The sequence below is a fragment of the Cydia splendana genome, chromosome 1, assembly GCF_910591565.1.
Source record: "Cydia splendana chromosome 1, ilCydSple1.2, whole genome shotgun sequence".
Taxonomy (NCBI): domain Eukaryota; kingdom Metazoa; phylum Arthropoda; class Insecta; order Lepidoptera; family Tortricidae; genus Cydia; species Cydia splendana.
In genome coordinates, this window is record NC_085960.1 from 15,963,518 (window position 1) to 15,986,108 (window position 22,591).

Below are 22,591 nucleotides of genomic sequence, written 5' to 3' on the forward strand. Positions count from 1 at the left end.
CGATGTTGCTCCTGGTCGTCTTCACGACGGCAGTTTCAGGGGCCCATCTAGTCGGCGGCAAGTCACCACCTGCCTCGATAACATGTTTTAGCATTATTATGGCAGATGTCCGGACTTCTCTACAATAGCCCAGACTCATTGTCCACCCAAACTTCAATCCATAGACCGGTATACTGTTCACTTTTTCTACAATAGTCCCAATGCCTGCTGAGACCGGTTAATGGGTGTCTATTGTTGCACCTATGAACGGGTTCCAGCAGGCGTTCTACATGACATTAAAGCTCTCCAAGGGGCCTCTACGTGTTGGATCTATATCCCCACGCAAGCCTATCAAAAGACCGGGATTTATAGGCCCGTGAAATCCAAAATGGAATACCGTTAGAGAACGTTTTGTTATAAGTTACTGTTGCACATATTGGTTAGGTTAGGTTCAATTCATTGCTAACATACCTACTAATAACAAATTATACCAGGTACATATATTTTATCCTTTACAAAAAAATATTTAAATCCATCAGAAGAACTTGCCTTTTCATAATTTATTACGTACAACTATTTGAAATATTGTTAACAATAATTGAAACTCTAAAAACCCAAACTACTTAACTTATCGTCGTACCTAATTAATAAGCCTACCCAGCTACCCACAAACGTTGATGGTCAATTATATAGTTTGTTGACGGCAGTAGTTTCAGTTAGCCGGTAGAGCTGCTGGGAACAGTGGGCACCGTTAGCCGGCGTGAGTAGAGTCGGCAGTCAGTAGGCGGCGGGAGGCGGTCACGAGCAACCTGGAACACGAGGAGAGGTGTGTGAAGCGCCGCGTCATCGTGTCGTCGCCACTCTGCTAAACGCCGAGGTGGCCAGGGGTTACCAACATTTTCTTTTTTTTAAATAATGTGAAGCAATTATAGTTGGTCAAGCAGATCTTGTCAGTAGAAAAAAGCGGCAAATTTGAAAAATGTAGGCGCTAAGGGATATCGTCTCATAGAAAATTTGAATTTCGCGCCTTTTTCTACTGACAAGATTTGCTTGACCATCTATATCTAGTATAATATAACATTTGATAGAATATAAATTGTATCGGTTAATAATGGTGAAGTGTTCGTACTGATTTTGTCACTTGAATATTAAGAAAATGGGAACTACGTTTGTATAGAGAAGCGAAGCGGTCTCCCACTTGTCTCTTAATATGTACTTAATCGGCTTCTACTGTACTGTAGCCAGTATTTTAATACTTTTAATCAAGTTTTGAATTGAAGAAACAAAATTTAATGGCAAGTAGCAGCAGTGCCTGAAACAAGCAAAATATGTACATATTGGCTACCTCAGTGCTAGTAGAAAAACTACTTAGATGCCACGTGAGACAGACACAATCTGATGAATAGATCGTATAATAAACTGCATGCAGGATCATTAGGAAGGTTTTAAAGCTCTTAATGTGCTATAATTAAAGAGTTAATTATTAATATGTTACCAAAATTGACACATTTTAGTAACGTAGGCACTTAAATTACTGTCTCTTTATGATCTATGATTATGTCAAAAACTCTATTGACGTCTACAGGTACATAAAAAGGAAAACTTTTTGGTTGACCATCTCTGTATGAAGCTGCGCCAGCGCCGCTGTGGGAACGTTTCGGTAAGTGGCCCGTAATCACGCGTCCCAAACTACGTCCAAACTACAAAAATAACATGAAATGCCATAATTGGGGGAATACCGGTATAGAACTGGTTAGCCATTAGATTGCGTTATACCAACGTATTAATGACACCTTACACGTCTGTATTGAAAGCAAAGAGTTTGTAGGTATTTAACGCATTAAAGTATTAGGCACTGGAATTGATCTAATTATGTTACGAGTGTTGATGATTTATTTGTGAAAGTAGGAGTTAGGAGCAAAGGAAAGAAAAAAAGTGCTACTAAATATCTTGTCCTGATATTTAGATATTATAATATGTGCGCTAATATATAGCAATCTTCGTGAAGCGAATGCAGCGATGACAAATTTATAGTGCGCACAATAAAATCGCTCGTAAAAATATTACTATCTCTCCCCCCTCCCGGTACTCCCGGCCCCGCGGTCCCCCGAGAAATAACACACTTTGTCTTAGGACATGCATGTCAGAAAGTTGCCGATCGCTGAAATATTGGATGAGTTGTAATAGGAATAACAAGGTTTGCCTCGCCCGAGATGTGATTTGCGTTAGGCGGAAATTAGTAAAGTTACCGGGAGAGATATATATAGATTAAATACCTACGTTATCAATACATGAAGTAAAAAATATTACAATTGAAGCAGAATGATTGCGAATTAACAGTGAAATGGAAATGTGGCTAACTGGCATTCAAAAAATAGGTACCAATTATTTAATCGGAATAATTCTTCGTAGACCTCTAAAACCACAAAATAGCTCAAAAATCTTCGTACCTCCTTAGCCTATTTCGTTCCGATATCGAGGGCTTAATCGGGCCGCGTTTACTGCTGATGCGATCGTCGCAAGGAACGGAACACGGTGTTACTGGGATTGCGCGTTATGACGGATAGGCCGTTACCAGCGCAGGCCTGGCTGGTTAGCCGACTTTGATCTCGGTTGAGCTGCCCTGGAAATAGACAACAATAATATGTTATTTTTTATAAGAATAAAGGAAAAGTTCCAGACGCTTTAAGGATGACTCACGTTAGACCGGGCCGGGTCCAGGTCGGAGCTTCCGGCGCTTCGTTTTCTATGGAAGTCATCACGTGATCACCGTGAAAATTAAACCCCGGAAGCTCCGACCCGGACCCGGCCCAATCTAACGTGAGTCATCCTTTAAGAAGGATCAGTACCTATTGCTGCTGCAGCCACAATTAGAATGAAACAAAGTAATATAATTATATATTTAAGTAAAAGAATAATAAGTTTACATAAGTTTGCTTTTGTACCTACTTGTTAAATGTATCTCTGTTATGTGATCATTACTTACTTACATACTTACAAATGCGTGTATACGCAATAAACCAAAGGGTATGCAGGAGAGATTTGGTTGGGTAGTATTTATTCTGCTCTTACGTTCTCTAACAAACCTACAGTACCTGAATCTATGTATAAAATCATATTAGTCAGCTCAATTACCCCATTTACAACTCAAGAACCCGACCAACCTGGTTGGACCGATTTTAATGATTTCTGTTTAATTCGTATCTGCCTCGATTAACAGAATAGCTATTAAAATATCGAAAAGGTCACGAAAAAAATGGTGAAAAAAGACTTCTATCTATAATATGTGCTATTAGGTGCATTGCGATACAAGGCGGAAAATACGCGTTTAATCGGCTACGTTAGTAGCGTGTAGCTCGCGCTGGTAGTGAATGTGTTAATAAATTACTAATTTAAATTTAACTAGCTATAAACAAACAAGACATTAATTGACTAGTGGTACCTGCGTAGTTCGCTGAGACCGCTAGTTATTATTAAATTCTCTGCTTTCTGGTTTAGTTTAAATACTTAAGTAGTACTTTAGTCTCCTAATCTGAAACTAGGGTGAACTAAGCCAGCCAAATCAGCTACTAAAGTTACTATAAGAAAGGAAGACATGATATCACTCCACTTGCTTTTAGCCAATTTTCGTTAATATTTAAATAATTCATAAAGGCTTCAGGATTTCCGTAAACTTGATTTCATGAACGCTGTGAAACAATTTGATTTGTCTATGTCCCAAAATTGATTAGGCCTATCGTTTTCGTTTTAACTAAAATGTTACAGTCCGTTAACTCTCAACCAGGGACAGGAACCGGTTACCTTAACCGGGGTTTTTCATAGGGTTATTTTAGAGGTGTTTATAAAAACCCCTACCATAACGGTAACCGCTTAATAAGGTAACACTTTGATTCGGTAACCCTATCAGATCGAGTTAACCTCTGTTACCGGTAACCGAAATAAAAACCCAGTCTATTCAGTTACCTCATTATGAGGTTTTTGACCAGTTCAAACGATTGTAATCTTTACGCACACTTAAATTCAACTTATTATTGAATAACCGAGGTTGGCATGGGCGGTCTATGAAGCCTCCAGCACAAACAAGTTTTGTTGCCTTTCCTTTGTTTATCTTTATACCTTACCTGTGTGGTGTGTTATTATAAACTCTTTATTTATTTTTCGTCTTAAGTTAGGTTTGTTATAATATGAATATAAAAGTAAAATATAAATATTATTATATTATAACTAAAATAATTAAAATAAATTAAATAAATTAAATAAATTAAATAAATTAAATAAATTAAATAAATTAAATAAATTACATAAATTAAATAAATTAAATAAATTAAATAAATTAAATAAATTAAATAAATTAAATAAATTAAATAAATTAAATAAATTAAATAAATTAAATAAATTAAATAAATTAAATGAATTAAATGAATTAAATGAATTAAATGAATTTAATTAATTAAATGAATTAAATGAATTAAATGAATTAAATGAATTAAATGAATTAAATGAATTAAATGAATTAAATGAATTAAATGAATTAAATGAATTAAATGAATTAAATGAATTAAATGAATTAAATGAATTAAATGAATTAAATGAATTAAATGAATTAAATGAATTAAATGAATTAAATGAATTAAATGAATTAAATGAATTAAATGAATTAAATGAATTAAATGAATTAAATGAATTAAATGAATTAAATGAATTAAATGAATTAAATGAATTAAATGAATTAAATGAATTAAATGAATTAAATGAATTAAATGAATTAAATGAATTAAATGAATTAAATGAATTAAATGAATTAAATGAATTAAATGAATTAAATGAATTAAATGAATTAAATGAATTAAATGAATTTAATGAATTTAATGAATTAAATGAATTAAATGAATTTAATGAATTTAATGAATTTAATGAATTTAATGAATTTAATGAATTAAATGAATTAAATGAATTAAATGAATTAAATGAATTTAATGAATTAAATGAATTAAATGAATTAAATGAATTAAATGAATTTAATGAATTAAATGAATTAAATGAATTAAATGAATTAAATGAATTAAATGAATTAAATGAATTAAATGAATTAAATGAATTAAATGAATTAAATGAATTAAATGAATTAAATGAATTAAATGAATTAAATGAATTAAATGAATTAAATGAATTAAATGAATTAAATGAATTAAATGAATTAAATGAATTAAATGAATTAAATGAATTAAATGAATTAAATGAATTAAATGAATTAAATGAATTAAATGAATTAAATGAATTAAATGAATTAAATGAATTAAATGAATTAAATGAATTAAATGAATTAAATGAATTAAATGAATTAAATGAATTAAATGAATTAAATGAATTAAATGAATTCAATAAATTCAATAAATTCAATAAATAAATTAAATTAAATAAATTAAATAAATTCAATAAATTCAATAAATTCAATAAATTCAATAAATTCAATAAATTAAATAAATTCAATAAATTCAATAAATTCAATAAATTAAATAAATTAAATAAATAAATTAAATTAAATAAATTAAATAAATTAAATAAATTAAATAAATTAAATAAATTCAATAAATTCAATAAATTAAATAAATTCAATAAATTCAATAAATTCAATAAATTAAATAAATTAAATAAATAAATTAAATTAAATAAATTTAATAAATAAAGTCAATAAAATCAACAAAATATAAATAAAGTAAATAAAATAAACAATTTTTTAGTATTTTTTTTAGTTCTGACGGCACATCACTAAAACTACTTTAATGTAAAGTCTATTTCAATAGAACTTGCTAACTATGTAAACAAACCGCCATATTGAAGTTGTCTCTGAATGATGAATTTACTAGTGATGGGCAAGACTCCTACTTACTACTTTACTACTGTCAAACCATATCGAATAATAAAATACCAAAAGTAAAAAACAAGTAGTTAATTATTTTAAATTTGTTTAATCACGATCAGAAGACAAATTAGTACTTAAGAATGATGTATTGATGTATTTTATAACCGCGGCGGTAGGTACAGAGCGTGGGTTGGGTAGTGTGTAGCGGGTTTATATCACAAACTTTAGTCACAACACTACCCATCATAGACAATTGTAGAATTTAAAAGAAACAAAACCGTCATTCCATCAGGTCCTACTAACCTAACTTATGAACCCATTTTAAACTTTTAATTAAATATCCAAGATACAGTTATATATTTATGTATTTTACGGAACGGACCGTTTCAATAGTGTATATGTGTATGGTTTCAATGGTGTTTGATGAGGTGGTGTGAAAATTCAAAGAGAAACAGTGATAAAACAAAGTTACCTTGTTTGTTTACATAGTTAGCAAGTTCTATTGAAATAGACTATAGCAAACCAGTAAGCAACCGATAATAAAGGTTACCATAACTGAATGAAAACCTGTTAAAAACCCTTAACAAAAACCCTATCGCGATGGGGTTTTGAGATTAACTCGGTTAAAGGTTAGGGTTACCGTTTCAATAAGGTTACCATTACAATCAGGTAACAGTATGATAGGGTTACCGAATGATAAGGTAACCGAATCGATTGGGTTACCGAATTGATAGGATTAAGCGTAAAGAGGGGTTTTCCGGTCCTTGCTCTCAACCTTCGTTTTTCGGGTAAAATCGGACATACAGCCGTATTCGAACAATGAGATAACGTTTTTGTTTGAAGAAACGTCAATTTTGACACTTGTTTGACACTGACATATCCAATCCATATCGTTTCAATATCTAGTATTTGACGTATCTCATTGTTCGAATACGGCTGGTAATCGCGTAATAGAAAATGACAGTGTCTTACTGATTTAGTTGCAATCCAACACCTAAAGAGTGCAGTCGTCTTTTCAGTCTTAAACTATATAGAGTAGTTAATATCACCATAACTGGTAAGTAAATATTTAATTTCATACATAAAATGTATAATTTTACCGTATGAATTGAAATATGTGACTGGTATTACAACTCTATATAATTTCCGCCAGAAGTAGTAAATGATGGTGTAACGTTCTGTTTTCAAATTACCTCCGGACAAATTTCAAATTCTGATTCTATTTTATTTAGATTATGACAAAAAGTCATATCGCAATATAGTCATCAACCGAATATTAAGCATAATGACATTAAATTAGGGCATATTTTACATTGAGACAATGGGTATCCTTAACTTTTTGCGGTAAGCGGTTTAAAACTTTTTGTGAGTTAATATGAAAGCAGTAGGTACAGCCATGCAGTATCACCTTCGCGTGTTACCGTCGATATCCGATGTATCTTTCTAAAATCCGAAGGTCATTCTGAGAGTTAACGGACTGTATTATACTGTACTTAACTATTTGCAAGTTAAAACTTTTTTATCGAACTTTTAAAAAAAATATTAGGACTTTATAAACAAATATATAAAAATAGGTTTTTAATCTAAAGCCTACCTGAAATTCATTTCAACAAGTCAACCCAGAATGGAATAACAAAAATCAACATTTGTATTCCTTTACAATTCTCAACACCACCCTCAAAGACAACAACCCCCGCACGCCATAAATACTAATTGAGGCTGATCATGCAAAATGCCGCGCACCCCGCGCCGCGCTCCCCTCGGCCCGCCCTGCACCCGGCTAGGGCGCCGCGCAGTAGGGAGCCCCATAAAGACAGAAGTTCGCTGGTACTTCACGACATATGCTTAAAATTGTGTAGTAGGTACTCGTCTTTTGCACAGTTCACTAGCCTGGAAAAGCGTCAAGCGTATCAAAAGAATTTTGAACGTGCTACACAAGGGTTGCTTGGAAGGTGGAAGAGATCGCTTTTGATACAACCGCGTACAATCTTACAGGTCTATTCGGATTTCGAGATAATCACAAGATCTTGAGACGATTTAGAGATCAACTAGATCTACATTAGATATCGACTAGATGTGACTTGGATATCTAAGTCATAACTTGTCGAAATCGTTCAAGAGGACCTCCAGAATCGCGGAAACGTCAAATTTGACATAAATATCTTACAAATATCTTTAAATTATCCGTATCGTAACTTGTTGAAGTCTAGTAGAAATCTAATTCATTTTCCGAATCGAGCCGTTAGTCAGATTAAAAAAAACCGTTGCATAGTATTGTATGAATATTCGTAAGAATACTGCTATTAGTGTTAGGATCCTAAGAACACTGCGCCCAGGCCCCGCGCGCCGCACTTCTGAAGTTGATTCCGATCTCACATCTCACTGGAAGTCATATAATCTACAAATAAGAGTGCTGAAGAAGAAAAAGAATATTATTTAGGTACCCTCACATCACACAGTTACTAGACGCAGTCGTTAAATGCAACTGACTCATAATAAGTATATTCAAACCTCCGGGTCATCATGTGACTAGGAACTGCCAGGGTTCTACTTAGGTGCAAGTACAACAATACCTAAAGATTACTTACCTACCACTAAAGTGGTCTGTAGGTAGGTAGGTAATGGTGGTAGGTAGGTATGTACGTACCTAATATAAGGCAGTCGACTCGCTCGATGTCAAACAATGCGTCTCAAAACAAGGGTAGATACAACTTGTGTAATCGGAGGACTCAGAAATAAAGTCATAATTTGTGTGTGTTTTCGAACGAGATGAGTCGTAAGCGACCCATGCCCTCAAAACCGCGACCCAACCAAATCCAAAACACCTCCTCTTCAGAACTTCTACTCTGCTACGAGATGCTTCTGAAATGGGCCGCATCGCACCAGCTCCCTTTACTGGCCATATTTATGGACGGTCGTCGGACACTTCGTTTTTTACGATATACATAAAAGCTGCCGTGAAAGATTTACGCGAAATATATTCCGACTAATGCTGATTGTCCCCTCGCAGATAATGTTATTGCTGCGTTCTGCGTTATCTGCCGAATGCTATGGAAAATAAATCGATCACTATTTAAGCCAGCAAAACTCTAATATTTGTGATTAGGGAACATCAACGAGCGCGCGATCAATTTTTTGATACGTCAGTCACCGACGGTGAGTCATTTCTTGCGACAACATTTGATGTGAGCCCACAAATTGAATTTGTGGCACAATGCGACCGAAATGGAAAGCAAACGGGAACCCAAATAAATATTCGCTCTGGCAACAATCGCGTCACACAATTACGATGGAAAACCTTGGATAAACAAAATCGGAAGTGCCGGGGTTTTTTTCGCTGGAACAGAAAAAAGTGGACGCAAACACGATGTAGCGAATTTGGAAAGTCCATTCGGTTTATTGACACAGGGGGGGTCAGCCCCGCCTGCCGCGATTTACAATAAATTTCAAGCCGAGAATATGTTAGCAATATGTAGGGCCGAGGTAGGGCTGTCACCCATTCATATGCCCCTAAACGTCTTTATTTTAATTCCTTTCCGACACAGTTTCGCTAGTCACCAATTCATAGCTAATATAGCTTTTAATTTTTTTTTAACTCCTCTCAAATTGACATTATTTCTCCTCAAAGATGAAAGACTCAATAACTTGTCATTGCCAGCCCTGCAGTCTAATCACTCAACCCCCTAAGTTCACTTTAAGAACTGCCAGAAGGTCACACTTTATATCCCGGGGTGCATGTACGCATGCATGAGAAACTCACTCGGCCCCAAATGCCGCGCAATCTTGTAAAATTATCAAATTTGTGCCTTTACATTTCTTTACATTTATAGCTTGGGGTGGACTTGTTTAGGTAGAAAAATAGACTATACACGTTGGAGAGTGAGTAAGATGATAAGCGAGAATTATATACAAGCAATGTATGAGTTCACATAAAACAGTCGTCAGTGGATGAGGTGTTCAGAATAATCTGCTCTCATAATAAAATGTAATAAAAGCGTGTTCAAATCATGTTTAATTTAACACCGTTGGCTTTATTTACATAATTTAACTTTATCAATACCTAGACTTAAGTTTAACAGTTTAATCGTAAAGAGGAAACAGACAACAGGTTCCGTTATTTTCATAAAACACAGAGCTATGCTTAGCACCAATCCCTTGTATTTACTACAAAATGCCTCTATATTTAGTTATAACTTACAAAGATTGCAAATTTTTAAAACATAAGATATGAACCATGTTCCAATTACCTAATACCTTATAATTTTGTCAAAACATTACGTTTTTACACATAGTCGTAAACGTAATGCGGGTACAAAACACGGTTGTGATTCAAGAAAATATATCAATCCTTGCATACACAAGCAAACCAGTGGAATATGAAGTGTAACAACATTATTACAGGGGTGGTATACAGCTTTAATAAAAAAAGAGCTTAAGTGTGTTTGAAAGTTCAGTGAATTAGGCTGTTCTGGATTGAAACCGCGACATTTATGGCGGCTGCAGTGAGCTAGATTCGCCCCGCGAGACCGCCTGCGGGGCCATCGCTTATGCGTGGCTACTTTGTGTATTGGCATCTGGGTGTGTTGGTCAGGAATAAGTGTATTTGACTACTTGTGTTTTATGCCGCGCATGTCTAGTCAACAAAAACTATTTTTAGACATTGTTCAAAATTATGAGATGTGTGCTTCCCCCTATTGACCAGTACCTACAAATTATTGAACGAGCGAAACGAAGATCTCCGTTTAAGCTTGAGCAAATGCTTCCGTATGTCCAGATGTTCTCCTCTACAGATCACATTTCTCAACCCATTCCTATGAAATTTTGTAAGTACGGTCGATAATTGTATGTTTTTTTTGTCCGTTTATATTTTAGAATTTTCTCAAAATGGTGCAGGCATGGGGGTTCACGAGGTCTACAGCTAATAGTAGTTTTAAATACTTCGGTTGCTTAGTTACTAACTCTGCTGTTGACTCTAACTATCTCTAATATCTACTACAAAGTCCTTACCTACAACATTTTTATTCGTTTAAAAAACGTAAATATTTAATCCTCTTTTCTTACTGTTCTTTTGAGAACAGCAAACTAAATGACTCAAATAATGGGGACCCCTCTTATCAAGGGCCAACTTAACAACTGCAGTTGCAAATAAATATACTTAATCATTATTTCCCCCTTTCAGCTACCTATTTACTAATAAATAGGCAGGTAAGAATATAAATAACAAAGGCAAATTGCACACTGGATTTTATATTAAAAAAACGAGTCTTTAACAAGTTGTTCGTAAAGAAAAAGCACGAATAAGAACAAGAAATACAGAACAAAAGTTGCGGAGCTTACGTAGCCCGCTCATTACGCGAGCAGCAAAATTCCACTCTTTATTTATGAAATAAAAATGAAAACATTTCTACGGAGAGACGAATGGCCGCCGGCCCCGGGCCTCCCCGGGCCGCCGCCCAGCCCGCCGGGGGGCCCCCCAGGGCGGGCGGCAAAGTGACAGTGTTATATCATTTGAAAGTGCTAGATTGTGTGGGTTTAAATAATGGGATGGTTTGAGATGAATACTTACGGATGGAAAGCGTTTTGATCGACTTTTATTATAATATTAATAGTTTATATAACTGTGTTGCGTAGAACATAAACATTACATGTTACGATACGTTAGGATCTAACTGCACTTTGGGCGTAATCAGAAATAGAAATATGATACTAATTCGAACGCACTCGCGCAGTATCGCACAGTCAAATGTGCCATTCTAATTCTTAAATGGATGCATGGATCATGATACCTGGAGGCGCTTCTTCAACCAGAAACGACACTTTAGACACTGACAGATGACAAATCATATCCATAATAAATCCAGATTAAATTCTTATGAATTTAATCCCACACTGGCGTATTCTGATTGTAATAATAGGTAGTAGGATTGATAGTAGGTTGTAGGATTTTTATATCGTTGTTTAAGAAAAGTTTACCCACTTTGTAAACGCGCTCTAGATTGGACACTTGCGTACTTTTCTGTATGTGAGGCCAATACAATCGGCACTCGTGTAGAGTCGTAATTATAGTGTAGTTTAATTTCGCTACAGCCAAGGGTGGGGGGACGGGAAAGATTTTTCAATTACCAACTTTGTGCCGCTCGCTCCAATCTCGAGCTACAGAGTACAAAGAAGATATAGATGGTTTTGTTTTTACCAAAACAGTTGTTATTACCTATACTCGTATTTTGTTTTTGTATGATACGATTTTGCACGACTTGCAGCATCAATTAAGTGCGAACGAGATGCCTAATGATGGGTACGACTCCTGGTGCATTTCACTTTCTATCGATCGTCAGGGTCGCATCATAACTATAAGATCAAAATCTTAACAAATCGTTAAATCAGGATCAGCCTACAACTCAACGAAAAATATTCATTTAGGTAATTTAAAATTTATATTGGCTGGCAACACTGGCCTTAACTTAGAAGAAGATATATCACATAGATCTTAGTAGCTATTCTCTATTTATTGTATATTCTGAGTATACTACTGGTTGGCTTTTGCCCATCATCGGTCCGATCTAAACGAGGCAATACCGCATTCCGTAGCTACTCTGTGCGTCGTGGAATTCTTAATATCTGTGCGCTAACTACGGACGGTATAATATCGCTACCCCCACTCCCACCCCCGCAACACCCTTAGCTTAAGCTAAAACTGAGATTACAGGGGACACGGTTTAAGTTAGATTGAATTTTAAAGCTAAGAATTATTACTTAACGGGACTCATGTCGACTCATTTGTATGAATAGGTGCGTGTGGTTTCGATACGTTAATATTTTTATGGGTATTTATGTACTTTTTCTACTCGTCGACTGTAATTCTTGAATTAATATTTCTTATACCAAACTGCAATAGGGTATTTTTAATGTATGGGCTCCCAACTCAATTATAATATTCATTTCGATACAGTTTAGTCAATTATAATGAAATTGACCAACCACAGCTCGCCGCGGTCAAGAGGACGAAACAAAACCATAGCTCAAATTAATTATTTATTTTAGGTTGTATAGTAGAAACTATTGCTTCATAAGTCAGAAACGCGCATGTGACACCCTTAATATAGCAACATCCATAGAATACGAAAACCACTTAGTGTTGCTTGTTAGCCTCCATAGGCTACGGTGGCCAAAATCGAGAAAACAACTGTCTAAAAATTTAATTTAGCGCGGAGCAAGTACCAGGGCCTCATGAGTTACGAGATGTCGTTGACCAGCCCGCCGAGCTGCGGCGGCCGGGGCGCGTACCAGTATGAAGGCATCGCGGCTGCTCGCGTATCTTAGCTGTATACTTTTGGTTTGGTTTGTTTGTATGATTCTACTAGTTTTAAGTATTATTTTTGTTCACTCATAGAAAAAGTATTGTATACAATAGTGATATAATCAAGCTTTTCAATCTCGTACACGGTACTCGACTGAAAAGCTCTCTATTATATCACGAATAATCACGATTGTATAAAATACTATTGTCTATTTGAAATTATGATGATGTTTACCAGACTTTTACTAAGATTTAATCACACGGTTAGTTAGCTAGCTGATAGCATAATTCTTTATCTTGTTTTAAACAAAAAAAGACATTTTATTTCGGTGTAGACGCTGTCATTAAGAATTAACATGTATAATGTATTGTTATGCCTTTATTCCATTCCAATTTTTATATAAAAAAAAAATATTTTAAACGTTGACACATAAAAACCAATATAAATATGTACAAATAAAAATCAAATCATAAACACGAATGACGCAATCGGACTTTGATTTCAAAAGCCACTAAATGAATTCCCGCAAAAAAATCAAGAGCAGTAACAAGCGTCGTAAACGTCCCGCCCGCGAGCCACATGTACAGTCAAGGGTAAAAATAGCAAGGCCTCATTAGATTTGACAAGCATTTATGAATAACACCGATGATTAGGTAAAGCATATTTGTATGTCGTTTCATTTTAATTGTCAAAATCCTCCTCTTGCTTTATTTTTCACAATTCGATATGAAAAAAAAAACAATTAGGTATGTTTTTAACTACCTTGCGGAAGAGCGAGACTATTTCCAGTTTGCAACGGTTTCCGTTCTTTTGCCTTTTATCATGTACTTTGTAAGCAAAGGTAGGTTTAAACTTTATGTTAAGGTACGCAGTTAAAACCTGAAGCAATGTCCGATTTAGTTTTTAAATTGGATTGCGCGGAGCCCTCGAGCGTAAGTACGTTCAAAGGCGTTTGAAGAGCTTTACAGCTTTTACAAAGCGAGCTTTATTGCCGCACGCAGCGACACGTAACGAGTAACGAGCGAGCTTTGATCAAAGTCGAAGCAAGAGTCGAAATATACGATTTAGACAATCGGCTTTGTTTGTGTAAAAATTAGGTCAAACGGCGCGATTCTGGAAATGAATTAGAGATTAACTAGATACGATATAGTTACGACGGATATGTGACGTCCCACGGGTAAAGGTACCTTATGGCGGTTAGCGCTTACGCTATTATTAACGCCGCTCCAATTATCCAATATTATTGCGGCGCTATGCGACGTAAGCGCTAGCCGCCATAAGGTACCTTTTGCCGTGGAACGTCACATATCCTTACTATTTCATATCTAGTGAATCTCTAATTCATTTCCCGAATCGCGGCGCCAGCCGTCATAAGCTACCTTTTGTCGTGGAACGTCACATATCTTTACTATATCGTATCTAGTTAATCTCTAATTCATTTCCCGAATCGAGCCGAAACTATGCTTATTTGGTAGGTACCTATGTTTTATTGGTATTGCCTTAAAAATCTTCATTGCTTTCACATGTTAGGATAGAAGTTGTTTTCTTGATTGCTTTAGGTAAGTGGGATTTAGGAAAAATTAAAATACACTCTATAATAAATCAGCAATCTTTTGAATTCTTCAAATGAATTATTTATTGTTGTATAGCTTCTTTATTTTTATACCTCGCAGATAATCACACGCCTATCACGATCGTTCTTATATGAACGTAATTCCATAAGAGTATACTTAAGCGAACCAACAAGTTTGTAGCGGAAACAGCAAAACTGTTCACAGGGAGAAGTGTAAGTAGGTTTTATAATTTCCTATCTTTTTATAGCAAGTGATAGGTAATAGTGTCACGTCTAATAAAGTGTAGGTGGTCCGAAGGTGGAGGAAGGACGGGCGGGCCGAGTGCATGCTGTAAAATGCACTTAATTGAGTTAGTTTTATGAAGCGCCGTTACGTGGCCTTTATGGCTCCGGTTGATATTGCTCGTCCATAATAACTTTGTAAAGGACACAACAATTTTAATTATAAAGGGTATTAAGTATTAGTTGATGTAACGTTTATGTTTCATAAGAGTTCGTTCCGTATAAAATTTACCATCTTTCATTAACTAACATTACCTACGTACTACATAATCGTACAGCCCTTATCCTATATTATGCTCACGATTTCCTAAAATTCAAATCTATGTACCTACCTGATACCTGATTCTTGGGATTCGTTCTATTTACAGTTCGTCGTAAATGAATACAGGTATTATTTATTAATTTAATATTATATCAACATAATTATAATTATAAATCCACATTCAGAGTCCATTGCGCAGCCACGAGATCGTATCAGGTATTGTACGGATATTTCGTAGAGCCTGATAAATATCTGTTCGAATTATGCAAGATATTCAATCTTTGGATATTCCTTGCTTTTAGTTTGTTTAATTTAACTTTACAATAAACCTATTGGTTTCAATATCTAGTTGTCTATATGTACCTATAATTAATGCAGCATCCATGCATCCCCTATGCAAATAGCGGCTTAGCGCTCGAGGGGTGCATTATCGACCTGCGGTACATTAACGCGTTTATCTGCAGACATTTAACTACTGACGAATCAAAACAGGTCCTTATGTATAGGTGGGTACGGGTAGTAGTGGTGTGATTTGAAAGTAAATAGGTTTGTGAACATGCCTCGGCGTTGCATGCATAATGAATGTTCTCCCTAGTGGGCAGTAAGATTGCAATTGCAAGTGCAGTTTTGTTTTGGCCTGCTTCAGTAGAATGCATATAATATTACGTCCATTTATTTAGTTAGATTAGGATTAGGATGAATAAGTGCGATAAGCTAAATTAAATTTATGTGGTATGATTATAATTTCAAAGTCAATGAATAATATCGCAGTAATAAAGACAAATATACCTGCACTTACTTAAATTTCTTAAGCCAGCCAAAAAGACTCATTTCAATTTAATAACTCAACACTGGACTAGCTGTACCTAAAAAAAATGTGTATTTCCACGACCACAAAAGTCCCAAAAACTAGATGTTAAATTGGTTTGAGTAAATTACCACGCACAGCTGAGACTTTACGATACTTACTTAGTAATGCAGTGAAGATTACTCATTATCTGCATAATAGTGCATATACTTCATGCGCGTAAGCTGTAGATTAATCGTCCACTAGCACAAGCCAGTAATTTATAAGCGAAGATCTCTACTGAAATTTTCGGTTTAAAACTCGTGATTACAAATCACAGTCAACCAACGTTTGTAAGAGAAAAACAAGGGGCACTAAAGTCGGTTGCCTGCAGCACTTTCAAAGAATTATACCCAATTGGCAATACCTGTCTCGTTCATTACCTAAACTGCCTGCGCCCGCGCCGTAATCAGTGCGATTGTCTCAAAAACGGAAGCCCTCCAGTTTCAACTTAATTTGCGCTAGCTAATCCTCACCCTAATTATATCCCCCCACACCTAACCAAATCTTAATGACCTGCAAGTACAAGACTGTTTTGTAAGGGCAGAGCTCTTGGCGGTTGGCTCTTCGAGCTCAGTTGGTAAATTGATTCCGCCAGCCTCCCCGCTTAATAAATGTGATTTTTAAAAGTTAAAGTTTCTATTTGGGTTATTTCATTCGATTACCTATACTATACTATAAGGATCGACTGGACTAAGGAAACTTGTAATTGTTTATTCATAATAATATTATTTTATTGGTAGAATTAAACTCTAGTACAGTTCTTACGCTGCCTTCTGAATTAACCTATAATAAAATAATTCCAAGAATTAATTCTACGAACAAACGTTATTTCATCCGTTTTATTTTCATGGTTCAGTTGGTTTATTTGATTATTTGTTTTAAATACATACTATACTACAACTACCTACACTATAAACCACTAACTATTTGTATGTATAATACAAATGAACATAATATACTTATGTATACTATACTCGTACTCTGTGTGTAGAACAATATTACGTGCATAATCAAAAGCATATTTATTTACCCACTGACAATATACAGGTATATCAACCTAAAGCACATTTTGCCCAATCTCATACATAGTAAATTAACTCTAACAGTAACATGCCACCATTCACTATGCATATAAATATATGTAGAAAGCACCCCCAAGACTGGACCTACCGTAACGAGGAGCGAAGTGTCGCCAACCTTAATTACGATAAGGGGGTGTGAGAGGGAGATATGGGAGTGTGGAGGCTGGACCAACGAAGACAGACGCGTACTGGATACGTATAAGTTTATGACTTATTAGTAGGTATGCTAAACAATAGGCGACTATAAATACAGGTAGGTACCTTATACCTACGTTACAAATGACCTGTCGGGCAAAGAATCTACATAGGCATACTTTAAATTAAAATTATTCAGAACGAACTGGTTGAATCGATAGATTTATAGACCGAGCGATGCGAAAGTCTCCGTTTCACAGTGGCCAAAAATTAATTCGTATGACCGGATGGTCTCCTCTACAAGTCGCATTTTTCAACCGATTGTCGGCCCGATTCGAACTTTAAGATACGTCAATTAATAGATCTAGAAACGATATGGATTAGATATGTTAGTGTCAAATGTGACGTTTCTTCAAACAAAACGTCACTTTTGACACCGACACATTTAATCGTTTCTTGATCTATTACTTGACGTATCTTAAAGTTACAAACTTGCAGTGTGAAATTATGTGAGCACGTTCTAGAATTGTATATGTAAAAAAATATGTCGATACAGCTATTGATTTCTTTTTAACTGCTACAATGGGAGGTCGTAAGGGTTACTCTACATCTCACAGAGCCAATACTTCTAACAACGTTTATAATGATTATTCCAACCTCAAGCTGAATTTATCTGTAAAAATCAAGTGAGTGAATTTAATGAAATGGCCAGCCTTCGCTAACAGTTGTGAGGCACTTAATCGAATGAATATAAGCTTAAATATTGTATCAACACGTCTCCCTCACCGCCCGCGGACTCGGGGCTTCGGGGGCAACACGATGCATATCCGAACTACAACTTTTCTAATGTCGATTAGTAAGGTAATATATATTTAGTCCGACATTAAAGTATTGCAAATTATGTGCCGAATCGTATACCTATTCACAAACAAAATCTCAGATTCACTTCGAAGCATTTAGTCGTAGACTATCTGGCGTGGGTATGCCTAGCCTAGAGTAGTAATACGAGTATGCATATATTATTTATGGCGAAAAATATAAATAATCTAGTTTTCGTTCGAGATTCGTTCCTCCAGGCTACCAGTCGTTGTTTGATGTGTAAAAAAACGCACTATAAAATTACTAGTAATGAGTAACTAATAAACAATGCAGTTGAAAGGAAAACAATGATATATTTATCTTATATTATACGTGATTATGTCCAATTAAGTTGTAATGATACTTAATCGACTTATCCGTCTTTATACCTACTGAAATAGTACCGGCTACGGAACCCTGTACTGAGAATAATATCCTAATATACTCTAAACAAGTCTACAATAGGGTAGTTAGACATACTCGTAGATAAATTTGTAATTTTACAGTATTGATGACATCGTTATTAAGAAAATACCTAAAAAAACAACGTCAGACATCTTTGCGCTTTTGATGATTTATAATCAGGAGGTTTAAATACTTATTTTAATAAAGGTTACGAGATTGATTTGGACTTAATATGGATATGGTTTGCAGGTCTATCAGTGTCAAAAGTAACGTTTCTGGTTGAAAAAAATGACACTTTTTACTCTCACAGATCATATCCAGATCAAATTCATAAATTGTTATTACAATTAGAATAAGCCAAGAATAAATATGGAAATAAGGGTTTGGATTTTGGATTCATCACAACATTTTGTAACATCACGGTCACACAAGACGAGTACGTCATTATTACTATGAATAATACCTAGTAAAAATCGTTTTGACTATTCATAAAAAGTGACTCGTTATTAAGTTAGTCTATTATACTAACATCGTCGTATAGAAACCCAAGATTTCACAAGAAAATGAGGTCCATAAACAACAACGCATCTTAACTCACTCGAACGTCGAAACGTGTCCATGTGTACACACACTCATGACTTATGAGGGGGTGAGGCCGCCGACGCGGGCGCAGGGGGAGGGCCGGTGCAGTCGCCATAGCAACCGCCCCCGTCTAATCAATTGCAGAAATATGTATGGAACCAAACCACCCTAACTTGGGCTGTGTACCCCCGCCATAATGCGAGATTTAAGGACAGAAATGGGGGATTAGAATGTAGGTTGCGAGGGCAAGATAGGACGGTTTACCGTTACACACACTTGGATGCGACAAGAAGACGTATAGAGTTGGAGTTATTATTGTAATCGGTTATAAAGGAAAGGCTATTGAAATTGTTTGCAGTTTGCTTAAATGGTATACGTGTATAGGGATGACCTATTTTAATATTTATGTAAAGTTTAATACTAGATATTTGTCATATGTACTTTTAAGGATACGTGCAATTGGTGGTGGTATAGCTATTTTTCATGCTTATAAAGTACCTACGATATAATAGTTCAAAGCCCATTCGAAAAAAAAACTACTTTCTAACTTTACTTATCTAAAAAAAAAAATATTATTAAAATTCTTGTCAGCTATTATTTTTATCGGCTTGCTATGCCAAGGTCTGCTTAATTAACAATGCAGATAATATTTCTAAATATAACCACGTGGTCTCAATAATCTTATTTAACTCTTAAACCACTGAAACCTATCTTTAGCTAAAAATATTTGATCGTATTATAATCATAATATAAGTAGAATTGGGCAAGAAGTAAGTGTTGGTAAAATAAATGCACACTAAACAAAACTAAAATATAATATATTACACACAGTAAAGCCACACAATAAAATCAAACGCAAGCTTCTGAAATGGAGCCAATCCCACCTGCCTCGTAGCCGCGTAGCGCGTAGCGACGCTACGATGTAGCTGCTACGAACGAGCTGAAAAAGATTTACAAGGTCGTGAAGGTTTTACTATTTTGTATAAAATTTTTAAGTATTGTTACAACAATTTGGTAAACAAACAAATCTCGTCTTACACTTGACTACACTATGCTTTGAGCACACACTTGGAGGCGAACTTGGCGTATCGAAATAAACAAAAATAAAAAATCAAGGCAACCTCATCAAAATTGTAATAACATGTTAACATTTTTATCTGAATTTGTTAAGGATCTGATCTGTCAGTGTCAAAAGTAACACTTCTTAAACCAGAAACGTCACTATTGACACTGGCAAATCATATCCACAATAAATCCAGAACAAATTCATAACCTGTTATTACAATTTTGATGAGGTTGCCTTGATTTATTACAGAGTTTCTATGGCAACCTCAGTCTCCATCATCAGGCCAGCTTGACATTACGATAGCGTTGTCGCCGTAGTCACAAAGATGCTTGATTTCAACTTAATAAAATAGCAGGAAATGGTTCAATTCTTAACTTCCTAGATTTTATTGCAAACAACAAATAGAACTGAAAAAAATAATAATAATGTATTTATAACAAGATACCCTTTTAATTATATATAACTCGCTTAAAACTTTGCCATTGATTCAAAAGAATTGTCAATTGACAATCAAAAGAATTTTCGCGGTATATCTATACTTACATAGAAAACCGCAATTTTGTTTTATTCATCTCGCCATTGTGTGATAGCGAATCTGCACTCTCCACTCTCTTTTACAGCTCTCGTACAGATCTGTATTCAACAAATATAATTAGTAGATTATTACTTGTTTATACCATTATTTGCTAATATATTTTATATATTTCGTTTTTTTTAGCATTAGAAGAAAGGTAAACAATCTTGACGTGTCTTTTAAATGAAAAACACTTTTGAAAAATAAGTCACGGCAAATATGTAACAATTATGAATCATATACCTACGATTATTTACATTCTTTTGCTTTCATAAGTAATAGTTACTGATTTTTAAAAAGCGTTTTTCAATTAAAATTCTTTCTTCTTCTAAAGCTATAAAACGACTATATTTATGAGTAATTACACAACCATTTATAAAGACCTACCTCGATGAAAATCCGTAGGTTTAGAATGAATGATGACCTTCATCAGACAAAATATCTGTAACAAAAAAGGTATTTTATTCACATTTATACACAAAACCCCTCACACATTAGAATATGTAGCTACTCTTAGAATCATTAAGGCTCGCATCCGTACGCCTCGCTAGAGCATTAATATCACACATCTACATAACGGGAGTGCACATGACAACCACGGGAGGGGCAATTATTCCCCCCCTTTCCCCCAAGTCCTGCTGCAGTCTAATGATATTTGGGGGTTATTAATTGATAGCACCTGCGGCCGAAGGCTCGCATTATCGATGTTTATCGTGCCAGTAATAGGTTTGCTGAAGCAATGGCTTGTGAAATGCCGTAATTATGTTTCAGTAACATTCATAAGTTGAGAGAGATGGAAAGTTGGATGTAGAACTGCGTCAATGTGGCAATATGTGTACGATAGTCTATTTGTATAGCTATATTTTTATATTAAAAATACAAAAAAAAACAATAATATACCTAAGTATAATTATAATTGTTTTTAGGGTTCCGTACCCAAAGGGTAAAACGGGACCCTATTACTAAGACTTCGCTGTCCGTCCGTCCGTCCGTCTGTCACCAGGCTGTATCTCACGAACCGTGATAGCTAGACAGTTGAAATTTTCACAGATGATGTATTTCTGTTGCCGCTATAACAACAAATACTAAAAACAGAATAAAATAAAGATTTAAATGGGGCTCCCATACAACAAACGTGATTTTTGACCAAAGTTAAGCAACGTCGGGAGTGGTCAGTATTTGGATGGTTGACCGTTTTTTTTTGCTTTTTTTTTGTTTTTTTTTTTTGCATTATGGTACGGAACCCTTCGTGCGCGAGTCCGACTCGCACTTGCCCGGTTTTTTATATATACATGTTATAAACAACTTTATATGATAGCTAAAACAAACCCGCATCCGGCGTTACTTTTCGTAGTGTCCGTATGAAGGTGCATAACCAGCAATTATGCGTCGTCAGACACGTATTTACAGAAATATGCGTGGTGACCAACAGACATCGGCCCGATTCGAACTTACTTTAAGATACGTCAATTATTAGATCTAGAAACGATATGGATTAGATATGTCAGTGTCAAATGTGACGTTTCTTCAAACAAAAACGTCACTTTTGTCACTGATACATCTAGCTAATCCATATCGTTTCTACATCTATTAATTGACATATCTTAAAGTTCGAATCGGGCAGTAAAACACTTGCAGTGTTAGGTCAAAAAAATATTCAGATCCAGCTTGAGACAAGTTTACCGTAATTAAGTCGAACCAAAATCTTTTCGAAATATGAACATCGTAAAAAAGGATCATAAATTGCTTCATAATAATAAAAATATATTCACAAGGTTATGC

The 22,591-nt window shown here is 35.0% G+C and overlaps 1 long non-coding RNA gene across 1 annotated transcript; it reads right to left on the reverse strand.

Moving 5' to 3' along the window:
* Positions 1–688: 688 nt before the first annotated feature.
* LOC134797958 (uncharacterized) lies at positions 689–20,870 on the reverse strand. The gene is made up of 4 exons (XR_010145145.1): positions 20,779–20,870; positions 20,054–20,109; positions 2,430–2,602; positions 689–788 (listed from the first exon to the last, which is right to left on the reverse strand). It is a non-coding gene; the product is annotated as an uncharacterized LOC134797958 (long non-coding RNA).
* Between the last annotated feature and the right edge of the window lie 1,721 nt (positions 20,871–22,591).